The sequence below is a fragment of the Bidens hawaiensis genome, unplaced genomic scaffold (genome assembly GCF_021521415.1).
Source record: "Bidens hawaiensis isolate Kalapana, Puna unplaced genomic scaffold, B.hawaiensis_p1.1 tig00012652_1, whole genome shotgun sequence".
Classification (NCBI taxonomy): domain Eukaryota; kingdom Viridiplantae; phylum Streptophyta; class Magnoliopsida; order Asterales; family Asteraceae; genus Bidens; species Bidens hawaiensis.
This window is the reverse complement of record NW_027492048.1, coordinates 176,102-194,305: the sequence shown is the minus strand read 5'-3', so window position 1 is coordinate 194,305 and position 18,204 is coordinate 176,102. Positions and strand designations below refer to the sequence as shown.

General features: G+C 37.5%; 1 long non-coding RNA gene across 1 annotated transcript; it reads left to right on the top strand.

Moving 5' to 3' along the window:
- The first annotated feature begins 6,942 nt into the window (after nucleotides 1–6,942).
- On the top strand, nucleotides 6,943–7,484 carry LOC143541851 (uncharacterized). Its single transcript, XR_013136816.1, has 3 exons — nucleotides 6,943–7,051; nucleotides 7,144–7,237; nucleotides 7,370–7,484. It is a non-coding gene; the product is annotated as an uncharacterized LOC143541851 (long non-coding RNA).
- Nucleotides 7,485–18,204: the final 10,720 nt, after the last annotated feature.

Sequence of the window (18,204 nt, the reverse complement as noted above, 5' to 3'; positions counted from 1 at the left end):
ATAACACACATTTTTTTTTCTAAGTATTTACACAACTTCAGAGTAGTAAACAACTGCAAGTCCCGAATCTGGATCACTGCAGTTTCTTGACGCGCTATCTTCACGGGAATCAGAACACTCACGGGCTCGTGTATGACTGGGTAATCGCTTTTCTGCCTATCATTCGGAAAGATATATATGGAGACATGCACAACTCTTAAGGAGTTTCCACGTAAAATCGAGTAGATTTAGTTAGTATCACTTCTACTTTTACGCACCATAAAAAGCTACCATGACATACAATGACTGTTCTAAACTCTTTTAGGCCTAATAACTTCACTAGTTAAGCACACAGAATCAGTATATCTATCACTTTCTAAGGTTGGATCAATTTTCTGCTAAACATAGTAAAGGAACTTCTTACGAAGTAGTAGACTTGAAAAATAATTTCATCTCCCAAAAAAAAAAAATTTAACTTCAATCGCCCCGATAAAATCGAAGTCTTCAGGTAAACGGCTATCCTGAAGATCCAATGGATCTGCTGGACCGACCACATACGAGTATGTGTCCTTCTAACTAAGTGTGAACGACTAATTTTCAGCGAAAGAATAAAAACACATCATAAACCGCCCCGATCACTGTCAGTTATCTGGTTAATGGCTATCCTCATATTCTACAAGTAGAAATGAGGACCAAACATATCCGAAGATATGTCCTTCAAATTTAGGCAACCGACATAATTCTAAGCGATAGTGACGTTTTTTTTATAACAAAAACGAAAAACACGGTTACTCGGGATTGATCATCCCATTCAGCTCAACAAGGTTTTGAAAACGATTTTTGTCAAACGCTTTAGTAAACAAGTCAGCGAAATTATGTAACGTATCAACCTTTTCGAGCACAATCAATTTCTTCTCAGCACAATCCCGTATAAAATGATGACAGATGTCAATGTGTTTAGTTTTACTGTGCTTTACGGGATTGTTAGTTACTGAGATAGCAGCAGTGTTATCAATGCAAATAGGAGTATGAGTGAAATTCAGACCATAATCGCGCAATTGCTGTTGTATCCAAAGAACCTGGGAGCAGCAGTTCGATGCTGCCATGTATTCTGCTTCACAGGTTGAAATGGCGACTGAGGTCTGCTTCTTGCATTGCCATGACACTAATGTGCCTCCAAGAAACTGACATCCACCTGTTGTTGACTTCCGATTCTGATTGCTTTTGACAGAAGACACGATTCTTCTGTTGCCATCTCAGTCGACCTCATGTCCATAATATACGTATTCTTTTCTCTTGGAGCCTTCATTACAATCCATTCCTCTGGTATCTTGAAACCAGGATACAGTACAATCACCTCATTCTTGGTAAAGTGCACGGTGTAATCTTTGTCACAGATCTGCGATACACTCAGCAGATTATGCTTCAGTTCTTCAACGAAATTCACTTTCTCTAACGTCATTTTTCCATTAGTCACCGTCCCAATTCCTGTGATCCTTCCACCGCTCTCTCCAGCAAAACTCACTCTTCCTCCCTGAACAGGTTTCCATTCGTGTAACAAACTCTTGTTACCCGTCATGTGCCGGGAACAGCCGCTATCCACAACCCATAGATTGTTTGCAGCCCTGTTCAACTGTTCCTGCACGATTAAAGCAGAGGATTAAAATCTGGGGACCCAAGACCTATTGGTCTTGGGTCGATACATCCCGTACTTTGGCTGTCCAAAGTTAGTATCAGAATAATTTCTGTAAGTCCTAAAAGGATACCTTCTTATAGATTGACTATGAGGCCATCCAAACCTTCGTGAATTAAATGAATTATTACTTATGGTTTGGTTGTTAGCAGTGAAAAACTGAGATCGATTTCTTTGAAAACCTGGATTAGTCCAATGTCTGAACTTTGATGAGTTTTCATTTTTACCATTATAGTGATTACCGTTAGTTCTATTCTCAGTTTTTGAAGACCTCATACCTCTGAATCTATGCTTCAGAGGGCAATCAGCAATTAGGTGTCCTAATTGATTACATCTGAAACAACTCATGTGTTCAACTTTCTTTTCAATAGTTGTTTTAGATGTTGAGGCTGCATTACTGCCCGTTTGTCTCACATATGGTGGGACATACGGGTTTAGTGGAGAATTCTTTTCATATGATTTATGTTTCTCTCCACTTTTTGGTAACACTGCCTCTTCTTTTGTCTCACTAGACTCGGATGACTTGTCCGAGTTTGATGAGACAGGACTAGGAACAGAAATCTTAACATTCGAAACAGGCTTACTTGTTTCGCCTTTACTAACTTCTATTTCTTTAATAGTAACCTTAACCGGAACTGTCTGACCAAAATCAACATCAACAGATTTCTGATTACTAGGATCATAAGTATAGTTATGATTGTAAGGTGGTGGAATTTCATGATATCCAATTCCTCCCCTTTTAACTGGGAACCTTGATCACTAACGAGGTGATCAAGTATAGCAGAGGAATTTCTGAATTGCTCAAGTTTCCTGTTTAGTTCCACCACTTTCACCTGGTGATCAGCTATCTGTTTATCCCTTTCAGCTATTAGTTTGGTTTTCTCTTCTAACACTTCATAGCTAAGATCAATTACTTGTATTTTCTCAGCTAGACTGGCTTTAAGACTTCTAATATCTTTCTCAGTAGCTTTTATTTTTACCTTATAACTGTTTTCTCTAGCTTTAGTGAAATGATGATCTTCTTTTAATGTTTTAAATTGAGCATCCAAACTATCAAACTGATCAGTTATAGTTGTCAATTGTTCAGACAGATTTTCACATTTCGTACAAGGGAGTTTAGTACTTACCTCGGTGAGCTGGTCTGTCACTTCTGCCATGTAAGCTTCATTTTCGCCAGTTACTTTCTCACTTCCTGCAGTTTCGATGTTCGCTAAATTGGCCTGTTCGAACACTTCCTCAACATGCAGATTCCAGTTGTACTCCCCGTCTTGTCTGGATATCATAGCCCTATTCTCACTACTTCCACCACTCTGTTGTGTAGACCTGTTCTGACTGCGTTCTACATGTTCATTTGTGCACTCCTTCGCAAAGTGTCCATTTTGTTGACAGTTATAACATCGCACCTTTGACTTGTCAAAACTTGGTCTTTCACCAACAAACTTTCTACCTGTCTTCTTCATAAACCTCTTAACCCTTCTCACAATCATCGCCATCTGCCACTGCAGATCCATCTCTTCCAGATCATCAGCATCGATCTGATCATAGTCTTCGTCCAAAGTTGCAGGATCAACAATCTTACCCTTAATGTAATTTTCATACGAAGCAATGAAAGATGCATAGAGAGCAAACTGCTGTTCAGCAGATTTAACACTCATGGGCATCTTTGAGTAGTTGTTGTTCGAAACACTTGGAGAAAAACTACCCTTGGTTGCTTGAGGTTTAGAAGCGTTTGATCCACCAGCTACAAAACACACATCACCATTCATGTTGAGAGATACATGACCTTCATGTGTTGAGTTACTGCCCGAGTCTCCCTTTGAGTAGTAAGCAGACGATTCAGACTTCGAACTTGAACTTGAGTTAACTTTTGCACCATACATTCCTGGATCCTGAACCTGATCAGTTGGTGTCTCTTTTCGAACCATGTTAAGTTCAAACGTTCGTAGTTTGTTAACTGCTGTTTCCAAGTCATAGTCGGCAAACTCTTTGTCTTCTCTCATCAACACAGTGTACATCTCCCATTTCGGTGGGAGAGCATCAAGAAGCTTTTCTACGATTTCATCTTCTTTGTAAGCAATGGAATAATTGCTGAGTTCAGTCATCAGGTGATAATATCTCGTGATGATATCATCAAGTGATTCATTCTTCAAGTACTTGAACACCGAGAATTGGGTTTTAAGTAGTTTAATCTTTGATGCACGAATCCCCACATTACCCTCAAATCGGTTTTCAAGCGCTTCCCAAAGTTCTCTAGCAGTTTTATACTTCCTGAAGGTGTGAAGAATCTCTTGTGGAAGAGCCATTGTTATCGCTGCATGAGCTTTGCTTTCAGCCTCATACATTTTCTTTTCTTCTTCTTCCATCTTATTGTATTTCTTAATCTGATCACGACCCTCATACTCAGCAGTTGGTGGAATGTATCCATCTTGAATGCATACCCACATCTTAGCATCTTGGTATTTGACATATTGTTCAAACCAATCCTTCCACGCCACAAAATCGGTTCCCTTAAGCATCTTCGGTGCCTTAGTAGCTGAACTCGCTTCCACTTCCATCTTCACCAGTTCCATAATATTTATTGAAGTCATCTTTCATGAAACACAAAGAAACCCGAAAAACAAAAATTTTATTCTTAACAGTACTGTAGGCGAAGTTGTGGATAACTTCGCTTAAGTCTGAACTTCGCTGATTCTGAACTTCGCTCCCTTTTTTAAATTCGCCTGATTCGGCGAAGTTGTGGATAACTTCGCTTGAGATAAGCGAACTTGTGAAGTAGGCGAAGTTGTGGGTAACTTCGCTTGAGATAAGCGAACTTGTGAGGTAGGCGAAGTTGTGGATAACTTCGCTTAACCTTATATCTTCGCCTAAACCCTACTAACAGTGACGGCAACTTCGCCTGATGAACACGATGATTTTGCAGGTTTGATTTCTGGATTTTACGAGGTATGTGAAGGTGTAATGGGTTGTTTATGATGGTGGGAGGTGAGTAGGACACAAAAACTCGGTAAACTCGTCCCGCGAATTGTCGAACGGAACGATTTCTACACCCGCGTGATAATCCCGAACCACACAATCACGAGCAAAAGCTCTGATACCAATTGTAGGTTCCCAGCCGGATCTACACGGAATATCTCGTTCTACGTAGGTGCGGAATCCCTACGTAAGACGTTACGAGCGTAGAAGACGATAAACGTTAACACGATCGAACACACGTTACAATAAACAAAGACTCGTTGTATTGCAACTGGAAACACGTGATATTAATCACCGATTACAGAACTCGTAAACTCGATACAATAATCACTCGATCGATCAACTCAATTGAATCTGCCGTAACCTAACAGATTATATAACACGACAACTTCGCCTGGCATGTTCAGGCGAAGTTGTCCCTAACTTCGCTTACTCTACAAGTTCGCCTATATCAGCGAACTTGTGTGCTAACTTCGCTTATTACAAAATACTAATCCAACTAACTCGATTACAGACACTATATACCGAACTACTGACATCATGTACCAACATTTTTTTGTCGAACGAGAATGACGAGGGAAACATTTTTGTTTTTTCGTTTTTTATTTATATTTTGAGTTATAATTTTTTTTATTAATTTTTGTAATTTTTTGAGAGATTTTTTGTATAGACACAAATTCTTCTCACAGTTCTCATTTTTATCTCCCTTTGTGTTTTAACGATTCCCTTATAATAATATCTTACCATAAATTTTCTTTAATAATATTATTCATAGCACGAAACTACACTATAATATCTTATATCAGATGCTACATGTATTAAAAAATAAAATCGATCGTAACAATAAGCAATGCATGTTAATTATATGTTATATCGTTGTCTAACTGCTCCCACATTGAATGTCAGCCATCAGATCAACCTGAGAGTAAATCTCAGCCGTTTAAAGTCATGAATTTTCTTCTAGAAGCATCAGTTAGTCAGTTTGCATCTCAACTCCCCACTTCCCCAATTGACGCACCTTTTTCATAAATTCCCTTTCACCAACTGTTGATTACTCTCCAACTCTTCCTTGATGATCTCCTCTGTCCCTAGAATCCGCAGGTACACTTTTCATTGCGATTCGAAGCATCCGTGTGTATTTACATACGGACACCAAATTAGGGTTTTATTATTGTTATTTCTGCTAAATGGTATGTTTTCTGTCACGATTTGGAATTTTGCAAACTACGAATTGAATTCGAGCCTTAATGACTTCAATTTAGCGAAAATGAGCCAATTGATCGGAACTATCGTATCACTATTTCTACTTATGTGTTCCTCCAATTTCATGTTGAATTCTAATCTCATCGCTAATGAAACTGATGGTGACGAGCTTTGATATTGGAAGATTGCTGTCGAGTTACTGCATATCAACCTGTGAATTTATGCCTAAATTTGTCTTATTTAAGTATATAGTCAACAGCTGTTATGTTATGTTATGTTATGTTATGTGTTGAAGCTGTTGAGATATAGAACCAGTGAGGCTAACATCACCCACAGTTGTTGCATCAATGGACTTCAAATTTCTGATCTTGTGATTGTTTTACAACAAGAAATAACTTTGAGATGCAGTGGGAGTAATCTAAAGAACATCCATATGGTGAGTGATTCTTAACTTTTTTTTAGATATTTAGTTTGTCAAAATCAATGCCTTTTGCTTTGTACCTTCTGTTTAAATGATTGCAATTTCTTGATGTATTTCAGATGGAAATATAGTGCTCTTGGCCACTTGGAATCACGTAATGGAAACAAGCTTTATTTCTAATGCCATCATAATCACTTGAATCTACATTTTCCTATGGTATTTGTACGCATGCTAATTATTTAATTTTTAGTTATAACTATTATTGTCATTTAACTGAAACTTTCAAAACTGCCATGTTTCAGGTAACCGGTCATGAAACCAACCTTTTATCTATTTGCAACAAAGGGTAGGTACATACTAAGTCGTGACTACATGAGACTTAAGGTACATGTTTTAATACTTTATTGAATTTATCGGTTAAATATTTATAGGTTAAACTATGCCTCATTTTCCTAATTGCTTTTTTTTATAGGTATTCAGTTGATGTGGGATATAAATATAAATTATGACTCGGTTGCAACTTTCCACGTGTATGTACATTTAAGAGCCAAGGTAATAAACAATACTAATAATAAACCTTTGGTAACTTTTATTATTAGGAATTTAATTTCTTCAATTGACATCAGATAATTTAGTTAATGTTTTCAAAAATATATTTTATGAACTAGTGTACGTAGGACGGGAAGACATTGCATAATGAAGTAGAAGTTGTCGAGGGATAGAAGTTGGATACAGGAACATATCTCCCACATTTCGTTACAAACCAAAAAAATATTAAATATGTAAGTTCATGTGATTATTATTTTGTTATTTAAATGCATAAATTGGATTACATTTATCTATTTAAATATATACATTCATTGATGTATCATAGGAACTAGACAACCCTTGTGTTCTAACAATAATACACAAGAAGAAGATTTCAGTCATTAGTTTGGTTATCAAAGTGTTAAGAGTTGACACTGAAGGTAGCATTTTCCCCAAATGATCAGTATGAGATAAGAGAACTTGTGGTATTGTTATCATTCCCCTTATAATTAAGGATTATTGCAAATATAATTTGCTGAATCTATATCTCTTTGTTAACTGAATGATAAAAGGTACAAAGAAGCTGGATGCGACACTATTATTTTGAATTGAGCTGAATATGTGGATAACTAATATGCTTAAGGAGACCCCATGGTGCTCATTAATGGCAGATCACGCGATTGGGGCTGCTAAAAGGTCGAATGCTACATGTAAGTAGTTCTCTAATCATTTGAGGGATTAATTTAATAAAGAGATTATAAGTTTTAATTTGTGGTAATTTCTTACAGTTTGAAGGTGGTGATAGCCTAGAGTATTGAAAGAATACATGGTCGGAATGGGTATCATTTGACTTTGTTTCAAGGCTTGTGAGGATGCAATGATAGGTAGGGACTTACTTGAGTTCGTTCCTTTGTAATACATCATTGCCTTTTCTAATATGCTAACTTCTTGGCTCCATGAAACTTGCCAGCACATCTGAATTTCAGGTTTCATTGAGATTAGGACAAAGGCCCTTAAGGTGTTGTAGGAGGGGTACGATATTTGCCCAAGAGACTGCAAAACTCCAAAGGGAAGACTATTTCACTCAAAAATCATTCGTCGCCGTAAGTACCCCCTTCTAAAACAACCAAAGTTTTGTGTTAAACAAATTTGTTTTGCTATATGCACATTTGTTTTGAACTTCTACATTTTGTGGAAATGACAGATTGAAAGTTGTGCCCCTTCTGCAAATCAGTTTAACGACGCGCAGTATTTCTACAATCTAGCCAATCACATCTTTTTTGTTTATGCTGATTTAAGCTTAGTTTGCTTGTATGTTCTTTTTTTTTCTTCGTAATTTCTTGACGTGTTTTAGTCACTGTATGTATCTGTCATTGTAACATAAATGTCTCCTGTTTGGGTAATTCTGTATTCAAAGAACCTGCCAAATGATATTTATTCCATGCACAATGTAAAATTTATGTACAAATAATGTTAGCTTTATAAATACGATTAGATTCAATGTACCGAATACAATATAAATACTTATTAATGCATTGATTCGGATTTGTTTATATTACGAAGAAAAAAAATACTTATGCCATTACGACATGGAAATGCCTGTCCACCATACGAGTATAAAACTAGTTATTAGTGGCTTTGTATTATTAATTAGTACACGGTCTAGATATTATATCTCTAATCAATCTTCAGTCATAAATAAGAATAAATGTTCATATTAATTTTGCATTTAATTCACATAAATAATTGCATGTGCGATACATATAAGAAAACTTATATTGTATTTCATTTAAACATAAATTGAGTTAATTATGCATTTAATTATATTAAACGAGGTTGTACATATTAAAGGCCAACTTTCTACAACCATCTTTTTTTTTTTTTTTTTGAAAATTAAACTTCATTCAACAAAACAAGCCACATGCCAGTCCTCAAATCAAGAACCGCATGGAAAACCAAAAATTAAAACAATATAAGAGGGTAATCGTACCAGTCCTTCCATTCTATACATTTGAATTTAGATCTATTTCTAATCCAAAAAAACAAACTACCTTTAATCTTCACGATAACATCCACCACTTTAACTTTCTTCCTTTGAAAAACCATCTCATTTCTGGCAATCCAAATACACCATAAAGTCGTTAACACAATCCTGTGAACCGTCCTCGTCTCATGTTTCTGCAACTTCAAACCGGTTGTTAAAGAGAGTAAATCCCTAACCTCAAACGCATAGAGAGGAGGCAACCTACACCAGCTCGCAACCCGATCCCACACCTCCAATGAAAAAATGCAAGCAGTAAATAAATGGGCCAATGATTCCGTAGAATCGCCACACAACGGGCAATTTATATCTTGTAAAATCATACATCTCTTCGTCAATTCCGCCCTAGTTGGGAGTCTATCTAGTTCCGCTCGCCATGCCAAGACATTGCACTTCAAAGAGATCCATCCATTCCATCTCATTTTATAAAAATTGCTATAATTTTGATTCGAAATAAATAGTTGTTTAGCCGCATATACAGTAAAATTAGATGGGCCACCACCTACCCATCTCCACGAATCCACTCCCTGAGCCCAACTGTAATCATGGATCTGCTCCAAAAGGCCAAAAAGTTCTCCAACCTCGTCAGCTTTCGTCGGTTCTCTTTTCCAATTCCATTTCAAATTTTTAACGGTGCTTCGAAGGGTGATTCTGCTTTCAACCATACAATCTTTACATTTTTTTAATCGAAATAGATTAGGACATGATTCTCAAAGAGGCGTTTCCCCAATCCACATATCGCACAAGAACCTTATAGACTTGCTATCTCCAACTGAACCATAGAAGAGAGAATTCAGCTTCCTATCATTTGAAATACATCTTTCTCCCACCTTCACAATCTTTTTCCAACATCCAGAAGAATTGGAGGCGAGAGGAAGCGACGACCAATTGTTTTTACTCCTGTGACATTCTACAATGACCCGCTTCCACAAACTGTTTGCTTCTTTTTTGAATCTCCAATGCCATTTAAGAAGCAAGGCTTCGTTAATTTCTTTAAGACGGCTAATTCCCAAACCACCCACTTTTTAGGTCTTGCAACTCTATCCCACGCAACCCAATTAATTTTTTTGTCTTCACTCGTGCCACCCCAAAGAAACCTCCTCATAATACCTTCCAATTTATTAATCACAGTCACGGGGGCTTTAAAAAGCGAGAAATAATATATGGGGAGATTTTCCAACACTGATCTAATAAGTGTAACCCTCCCCTCGATAGACAACAGTTTGGATTTCCAAGATGCTAGACGCGTCTCCATCACAATAATCACCGGCAACCAATTGGTGATGCGATTCATGTTCGCACCCACTTTTATACCGAGATAATTAAAAGGAAAAATACCTCTTCTGCATCCCAACACGCCAAGCATATTTTCCAGCTCGGTATCATTCGTCCCTACACCAAAAAGGTTAGATTTATGAAGATTGTTTCGCAGCCCCGAACATAAGTATCATTCAGCAATCCCAAAGTTGCTTTTTATTTGATCAAATAATAAATAAACTAAGAAAAAAAGAATTTTTTTTTGCTCCATAATATAAATAGAAATATTGTTAAGAGACCTCTGGTGTGAAAAAAGTTTGTGGCTGAACTGGACTTCCAAAATAAGAAAATAGGAAATACGTTTTTATCATATTACTCTCTCGATACATAAGCTAATGTTGTGAAAACAAATTTTTTTTTTTATATCGAATTCAAAGTGCCATGCTATTATTACTTGATATTCATATTCATATTTCATATGGCGAAGGCATAGTCTTCTTTTTTCTCTCAAATAAATAAAAGCCTCATTGGCGCCAAGCGTGAGAGAATGCTAGACGTTTGGTAATTTCTCCTCCGACCAGGATAAAAGATCCCATTGAAGCAGCGGATCCCATGCATATTGTATGTACAAATGGTTGCACAAACTGCATAGTATCATAAAGAGCCACTCCCGGTATTACCCATCCGCCAGGAGAGTTTATAAATAAATACAGCTCTTGGGTATCATCCTCGATACTGAGATATATCATAAGACCAATAAAAAACCCGAAGAATTCTAGCAGTCTTCTCCAAGTTTTCTCTCGACCATTCCCCCAAGATAAGCGCGTCATTTGCATAAAATAAATGAGTAATATCTTGTTCATTTTCCGAACGTTGAACTCCCGAAAGCTCACCAATCGACTTTGCTTTTTTTAGAGCCCACGAAAGTGTTTCCATGACAATCAAGAAGAGAAACGGGGAAATCGGGTCTCCTTGTCGGAGGCCTTTCTCACAGTTGAACTCAAAAGTCGGTGAACCATTTACTAGAACTGCCGATCGAGCCGACTCCAAAATCCCTCTAATCCATAGAACCCACCGATCCGGAAAACCCATTTGCAACATTATGGATACAAGAAAATTCCAATTCACATTATCATATGATTTCTCAAAGTCGATCTTCAATAAAAATGCCTTTTTGATTTTATTCTTAAAACATCCCAAAAGCTCGTTCACAATAAAAGGCCCATCCAAAATGAAACGGTCACCTAAAAACGCCGATTGATTCTCCGGGATCACGAACCCTAAAACCTTTTTGAGACGATTAGCAAGGACCTTAGAAATCACTTTACTAATAATCCCTATAAGGGTAATAGGTCTATAATCTTTGAGACCCAAAGGGGCGCAAACTTTAGGAATCAAAGTTATAAAAGCTGACCCATAACCAAAACTAATCAAACCTGCCTCATGAAAGTCAGAAAAAATATTAAAGAAGTCATCCTCAAAGAAACTCCAAAATCTCTTCACGAACTTGAAATTAAAACCATCCGGCCCCGGGGCCTTGTCTGCCCCACAATCAAAAACTGCATCCTTAATCTCCTTTCTAGAAAACGGCTCGATCAGACACTCCTTATACTCCATCGGCACCTTATTAATACCATCACATTCCAAAGGCGGTCGCACTTTAAACTTTTCTTTGAAATGATCTCTAAAAAATTTTAATACATGTTTCTTAACTAGTGACGGTTTAGAAACCCATTCCCCGTCAATATCCAAGCCAGGAATCGCATTCCTAGCCTTTCTCCCATTAACCATACTGTGAAAGTAAGCTGAGTTGTCATCTCCAAAAGAAGCCCATCTGACCCGAGACTTTTGCTTCATATCTTTACATCTAAAAATTTCAATCTCTTCGATACTTTTTCTACATTCCATCCACACCCATAATTCCTCCCCTAATAAATCTCTCTCTTCCATACGCAACTCTAGATCTTGTTTTTCCGCTTTAAGAATCACTATCTCTTCCTTTTCCTTAGCATAACAGTCTTTCGACCATTTCCTAAGCCTGTCTCTCAGCCTCTTGAATTTTTTTAAAAGAACCACATCCGGAGGACCATCATAAGTATACCCGTCCAATGCCTTACTAACAACCTCTTCACATCAGGCCTACCCAGCCAAGAATTGAACCAACGAAAAGGTTTTGGACCAAAATTATTATCAACTAAAGAAAGAACCAAAGGCGAATGATTCGACCGTTCTCTAGGAAGGGCTCTCAAACAGGCATTTGGCCATTTGTTGAAAATCCCAGAGCAAACAAACACCCTGTCTATTTTACTTAATTTGCAACCTTCCCTGCTAGCCAAGTAGGTATATTTCATACCTTTCATGTTGTACTCCCTGAGTTCTGCTTCAAAAATAAAATCATTAAAATCCATGGCCCCCACCGGATCAAACAAAGTATTTTTGCTATCTTCGGGAAAGCGAACTGAATTAAAATCCCCCAAAACAACCCACAACCCCTGCCCCGATTGAATCACCTGAATAATCTCCTGCCATAGAACCCTTTTACCTGTATTATTCTGATAGGCATAAACATTCATTATGTTCAACCTGTGATTCACATCCCGAAGCCAGCCCGATGTAACCAAAAAATTATCATGCTTAATCGAACTTTCCTTTTGAAACACCTTTGAATCCCACATACTGACCACCCCCCTGATCTACCATCCGCGTTAACCCAGTCAAACTCAAACCCAAAATCACCCCAAAAATCTGCCAACACCTCTACTTTAGGATCCGAACACATCGTCTCTTGGAGCGACAAAAACGAAATTCCAAAATCCGACTTAATCCTCTTTATCCAACCCGCCTTTCCAATAACCCCAAGCCCACGAATATTAATTGAAATAAAATTCATGACTTACATAATTGTACCCTTTCGTGAACAATTGAGTCCGCAATCATGTAATCGAAGTTTGCCAATCTCGCACCTACTTTGTCACCAAGATTTTTTGTGGCTTCTACTTCACACGTTTCTGATTCACTGCCAACCGACCTCGAGGACTGATTTTTATTTGGACGAACTTGCCTCTCCTCTTCTGACTGAGCACGATCACCTACTAGAACAGGTTCACAATTTAAATCCAAACTTGCATCTATGCTTTCGCCTGAACCATTACTCTCAATCCTTCTTGACTTATTTACTGCCAACTCATAATTATTTTCCACCTCGTTATCGTTAGCAATATGATCCTCAGCTTCTAATTCATTAAAGTCAACATGCCCAATATTAATTTCTTTAACCCCTCTTGTAGTAACCTTGGAGCCCAAAATGAACGGGTCCAACCCAAAAGGGTCATCTAGGTCCATGTTTAGTCTTGTTTCTTTATGAGCTCTATCATTACTACTTTTGTAATTTTCCAACGAATCCTGCCCCACGTCAACATGTTTTTTATTCTTTTTTCTTTTGTTTTTGTTGTTTTTTTCAACATTTAAGTCAACCCCACTACGCCCTCCCTCATGAGATAATGGAAACTCCTCCAAATTAGAAAATTGACAATTATCATTCAAAACTCTATCATTATTACTCTCCATGTTACCCATGGAATTACTACCTTCCGTATTTTTTACCGGCAACACAATTCCGGCATCCTGACTATTTTCCGGCGTAGCGTTGGTAGCAACCCGAGAACCCGTTTCTGTCATGTCTTCTTCCTCCGTCGACGAATGAATATCCTTTTTTCTAGCTCGCGAAAAACCCGGCACCCAATCGTCGGCGTCCTTTGAAACCCACACCATAAACTTCTTTTTTCTCCATGTCATGGCAACCTCACCAACAATCGGATAACCGTCATTGACCGCCAGCCCCACATAATAGTAAAATACATCTGCATCGTCGGTTGCATGCTGCGCTTTATGGACTACCTTCCCAAACAAGTTGGCTACATTGTCAATGACCTCGTTTGACAACACATGTATCGGCACCCCTTGAACTTTGACCCAAGCGATCCTTTCGAATGCAAGTTCCTGTCCATTCCAAATCATCACAGATTCAAAATCCTCGCCTTTACCCACGAACTCATCTCTTGCCATCATAGCCTGTTTGTTTGTCTTATATGATAATAAAAAGTTCATTCCTCCTAAATACCTCAGCCCTCCTATCGACAATCCCGTCTCTTTCACAAAAGTCTTGATGTTCTTAAGAACTTCAAAAGAGGCTGCCCTAAGAACAAGAGTCCTACCATGAAGGTTCTCAAAACCAGAAAGTTTATCATCAAGTAACAAAGTTTTCTTTATCACCTTATCCACGCCTCTATCTCTATCTCCGGTTACCACATCTTTGAAGGACATGGAACCCATCCCGGTAAAATTTGTAAACCGTCCACCATAACCATGTGAAGACGGTAACTTCGTTTTCTTTGGTGCTTCCGGCATCCGTCTCTCGTTGATCTCCCCATCTTCTAAAACAAACCATGGAATGTTGATCGATAGCTTAAAATCTCCCAGCCGGATGTTAGACATGGTCCTGACCAATTCAATCTTATTTTTGACATCCCGAAACGAAACAAACCCAAAGCGTTTGCCGCCTTTGTCTCTCTTCTTCGCTATGTAAATATCGTAAATAATATCGTGTTCTCGTAAGACTCCGGCCAAATCATTGCCGCTACACCGATCTGGTAGGTTTGTGACAAAAATTTTTGTAAGGCGCCGTTGAATTTCCTCCGGTATAAACTGCCGCCGATCTCCCATGAGTACAGCCGCTTGATTCAGTCACGTCCAGATCCGTCTCGTCGGAGACGGAGACGCCGGTGGATTTTGACAGTGACGAGGCTCCGTGAAGACGGCGGAACCCTTTGACGACGGAACCGTTGGAGTTGACGGCGGTAACCCTATGTGACGGATTCTACAACCATCTTCTTTCCTTTTTGTCGTAAACATGTGTTTTATATGTAACAAACTTTAAATTTTAAAAAAATTTAGATAATTTTTTTTGTAATTTTTTATATATACACATGTATAAGCCGCCATTTTGATAAAAAAAAAAGTAAAAAGAAAGTATTGTTTTTTACAACAATGTGATTTTGTTTACTTAGAATTCTTTCTATATTGGTTTAAATAAAAGCTCCAAAAAGAATAATGCAAAAGCTAGATAAAGAAAAACAAAGGTAGCGTTTGGCATGCAGTAATAGGGAATTGAATGATTCATTGTGTTGGAATGAAAAAAGTGGTGTTTGGTTGTTCAATGGAATGGAATTATCCATTACACATGGAATCCCATTCCATCAAAACCATTCCTCCTCACCCTTTTTTTATTCATTTCATTCATTCTTCACCATACTTTCTCAACACCACCATCACCTAACAACAACAACCACCACCACCGTCACCACTACCAACACCTAACCATCATCGTCGCCACCCACCACCGCCTCCGCCACCACCACCGCCTCCACCAGCGTAACCACCTTCGTCGCCACCATCATCACTGTAGCCACCGCAAACATTGTCACCGCCGCCACCTGACCATCACTGCCACCCTACCGTCTCCATTACTACCAATGCTACCACCGCTTGACACCGCCATCCCCACCAGCACGGTCGCCACTGCCTCCACCGTTTTCGTCGCCAGAGCTAACACCACCACTGTCGCCATTGTAGTTTTTTTTTTGGTGAAAAAATTATTTTGAGATAGGAGTGTTTTTATTATATTTATTTCATTCATACAATTTTTTTTGTTAACAAACAAAATAAAGTAATAATTCATTTTATTCTCATAGGTTAATCAAACAAGACAAATGAATGGTAACGATTCATTTCATTCCCTTGAAGTGGATTTTTATTCACTCCGTACAACTAACAACATAATTTCTATCCCTATTTGTTATCTACGCAAATGTGTATGTAAGAATAGAATCGAAGTTGAGATCTCTAGTACTAACTTTACTTGTAAAAGCCGCTTCATTTTGTGCACGCCAAATGAACCACCACGCAAAAATAACAATGCCATGAATAACAACAGGGCCGGCCCGTAGGCCAGCGAAACCAAGCAACGACTTTAGGTTTTACACTTAATTAAGGCATTCAAATAAAAAAAGAAAAGAAAAAAATAACACACGAACACACCATTATGTACAGATATATTATAATTGGTAAGGTAAATTCAAAATTATATATTGGTGTTATGGTAAACTTGTTTGTTGCTAAGTTGTAGATTATGAGTTCAAGACCTCCAATGAGTGCTATTTTTTAATTATTCACAATTGTCATGAAATGACCACAAAATCTCATTTCGATTTAGGCCTCCAAAATCGTTGAGCCGGCCTTGACTAACAAAACTTGTAATGGAGACACGTCAAGCCACTTTCCAATGGCGATCCACACTCTACTCACAATTGCACAATCTCCAATAATGTGATCCAAGTTCTCTTCCAGCTTCGAGCATAAAGGGCATAGGACCGAAGGAACATCAATGCCTTTATTTGCTAAAATAGTGCGAGCAAGGAGACGATTGTGCGAAATTCGCCAAGCAATAATGTTTACCTTAATAGGCACTGGCATATTCCACATAGAAGCTTCACCCCGCTCTGATAAACACATGTGAGATTTATGAAAAGCTTATAAGATTTTTTTTTTAAAAAGTGAAAAATGATAGTTAATATTGGGTTTAAAAGACAGTCTTTATCCATATCGACTTATTACCTTATGCTAATGTGATGCAATTTTTAAAGTAGCCCGAGTTAATAATGTGCTATGAAACTAGACCTAATATCAAAGTACTATGAGAAAAATCATAGGAAGAAAAGATCTGATAGATTATTATTATTATTATTGTTATTATTATTATTATTATTATATGTTAGTATTTATTTATTTTAAATAACTAGCATGTGAGCCCACGCTTTACGACAGGTGAGCAAAACGTTTTTTGTAATCACAAATGTAGCAAGTAACATATTTTGCAAATGAAATAAGGGAAGTGATAAACTGTCTAAATTAAAGAGTTCATATCGCAAGTGATTAATCAAAAGAAAAAAGCTTTTCTAGTTCATGTTTATTGCTCACAAGTAGGGCTGAAGGTATATCACGAACAATTCATGCATCCTTAGTCAATGAAATGGTCTACATCATATATGTCCTCAAACCAGTTTCAAACCGACCAAAATGTTGGTTTCCATACCTAAACCAAAGACAAAAAAAATAAAATAAATCAATATTGGTTCAGGTCGGATTAAATAAAAAATCACATATAAATAAATCTTCATGAAAAAGCGAAACCACGAAAAAAAAAAGTAAACTAAAATTTATACCAAAAGGACCAGATCCCATGAAAGGAATTGCTCATTCGTCACACCTGCTTGTTGTTCCTCCTAATTTTCAAAACAAACAAAAAAATTAACACTTGTATATGGAAATTACAGTCGGGGTTATCTTTTATACACCTCTAATGGGTCAAACGGGTAACTTCAAAGGAAAAAGGATTATGAATGTACAATCCAAACGGATTGAAAGTCACTCAAAAGGTATATTAAATGCATAAAATTAAACAAATTTTGTAATCACAAGTAGGAATGCCGGCACATTGTGACAAATTTCCCGACCGATCAAGAAATCTTTGATGGGTAACAGAAGTTAAAAAACTTATAATTTTTATGGGCACGCTGTATTTTTGATAGAGCGTTACTACATGACAACCTTTTAGAGACAAGCATAATAAGGTCATCAACCAACACCAATTCAAGAGTGTTGCTGACATACCTACTATTCGACCATATGGAATTCATGCCTACAACAACGGTTTTAATGCCGTACATGCGGAATACTTATTATAATTAAAAACTCACAATTAGTAAAAATGTGATCAGAGACTGTTGCGGTGCCAACTATACATATATCCCGAGCTTAAGAACTTAATACCATAAGTGTGTTGTACTAGATATAATTAAAATCTCGCAATTAGTGAAAATATGATAAGAGATTGTTGAGGTTTTAACTTTAACCGTTTTTACTTAATGCTTCAGTGATCGGATTGGATGCAACTAACAGTGAAATAACTGGTTAATCGACTAAGTTTGCAAACATTGTAGGAGATTTTTTATTGTCCTCCGCAACTCCAACATATAACATGCCATCCAACCT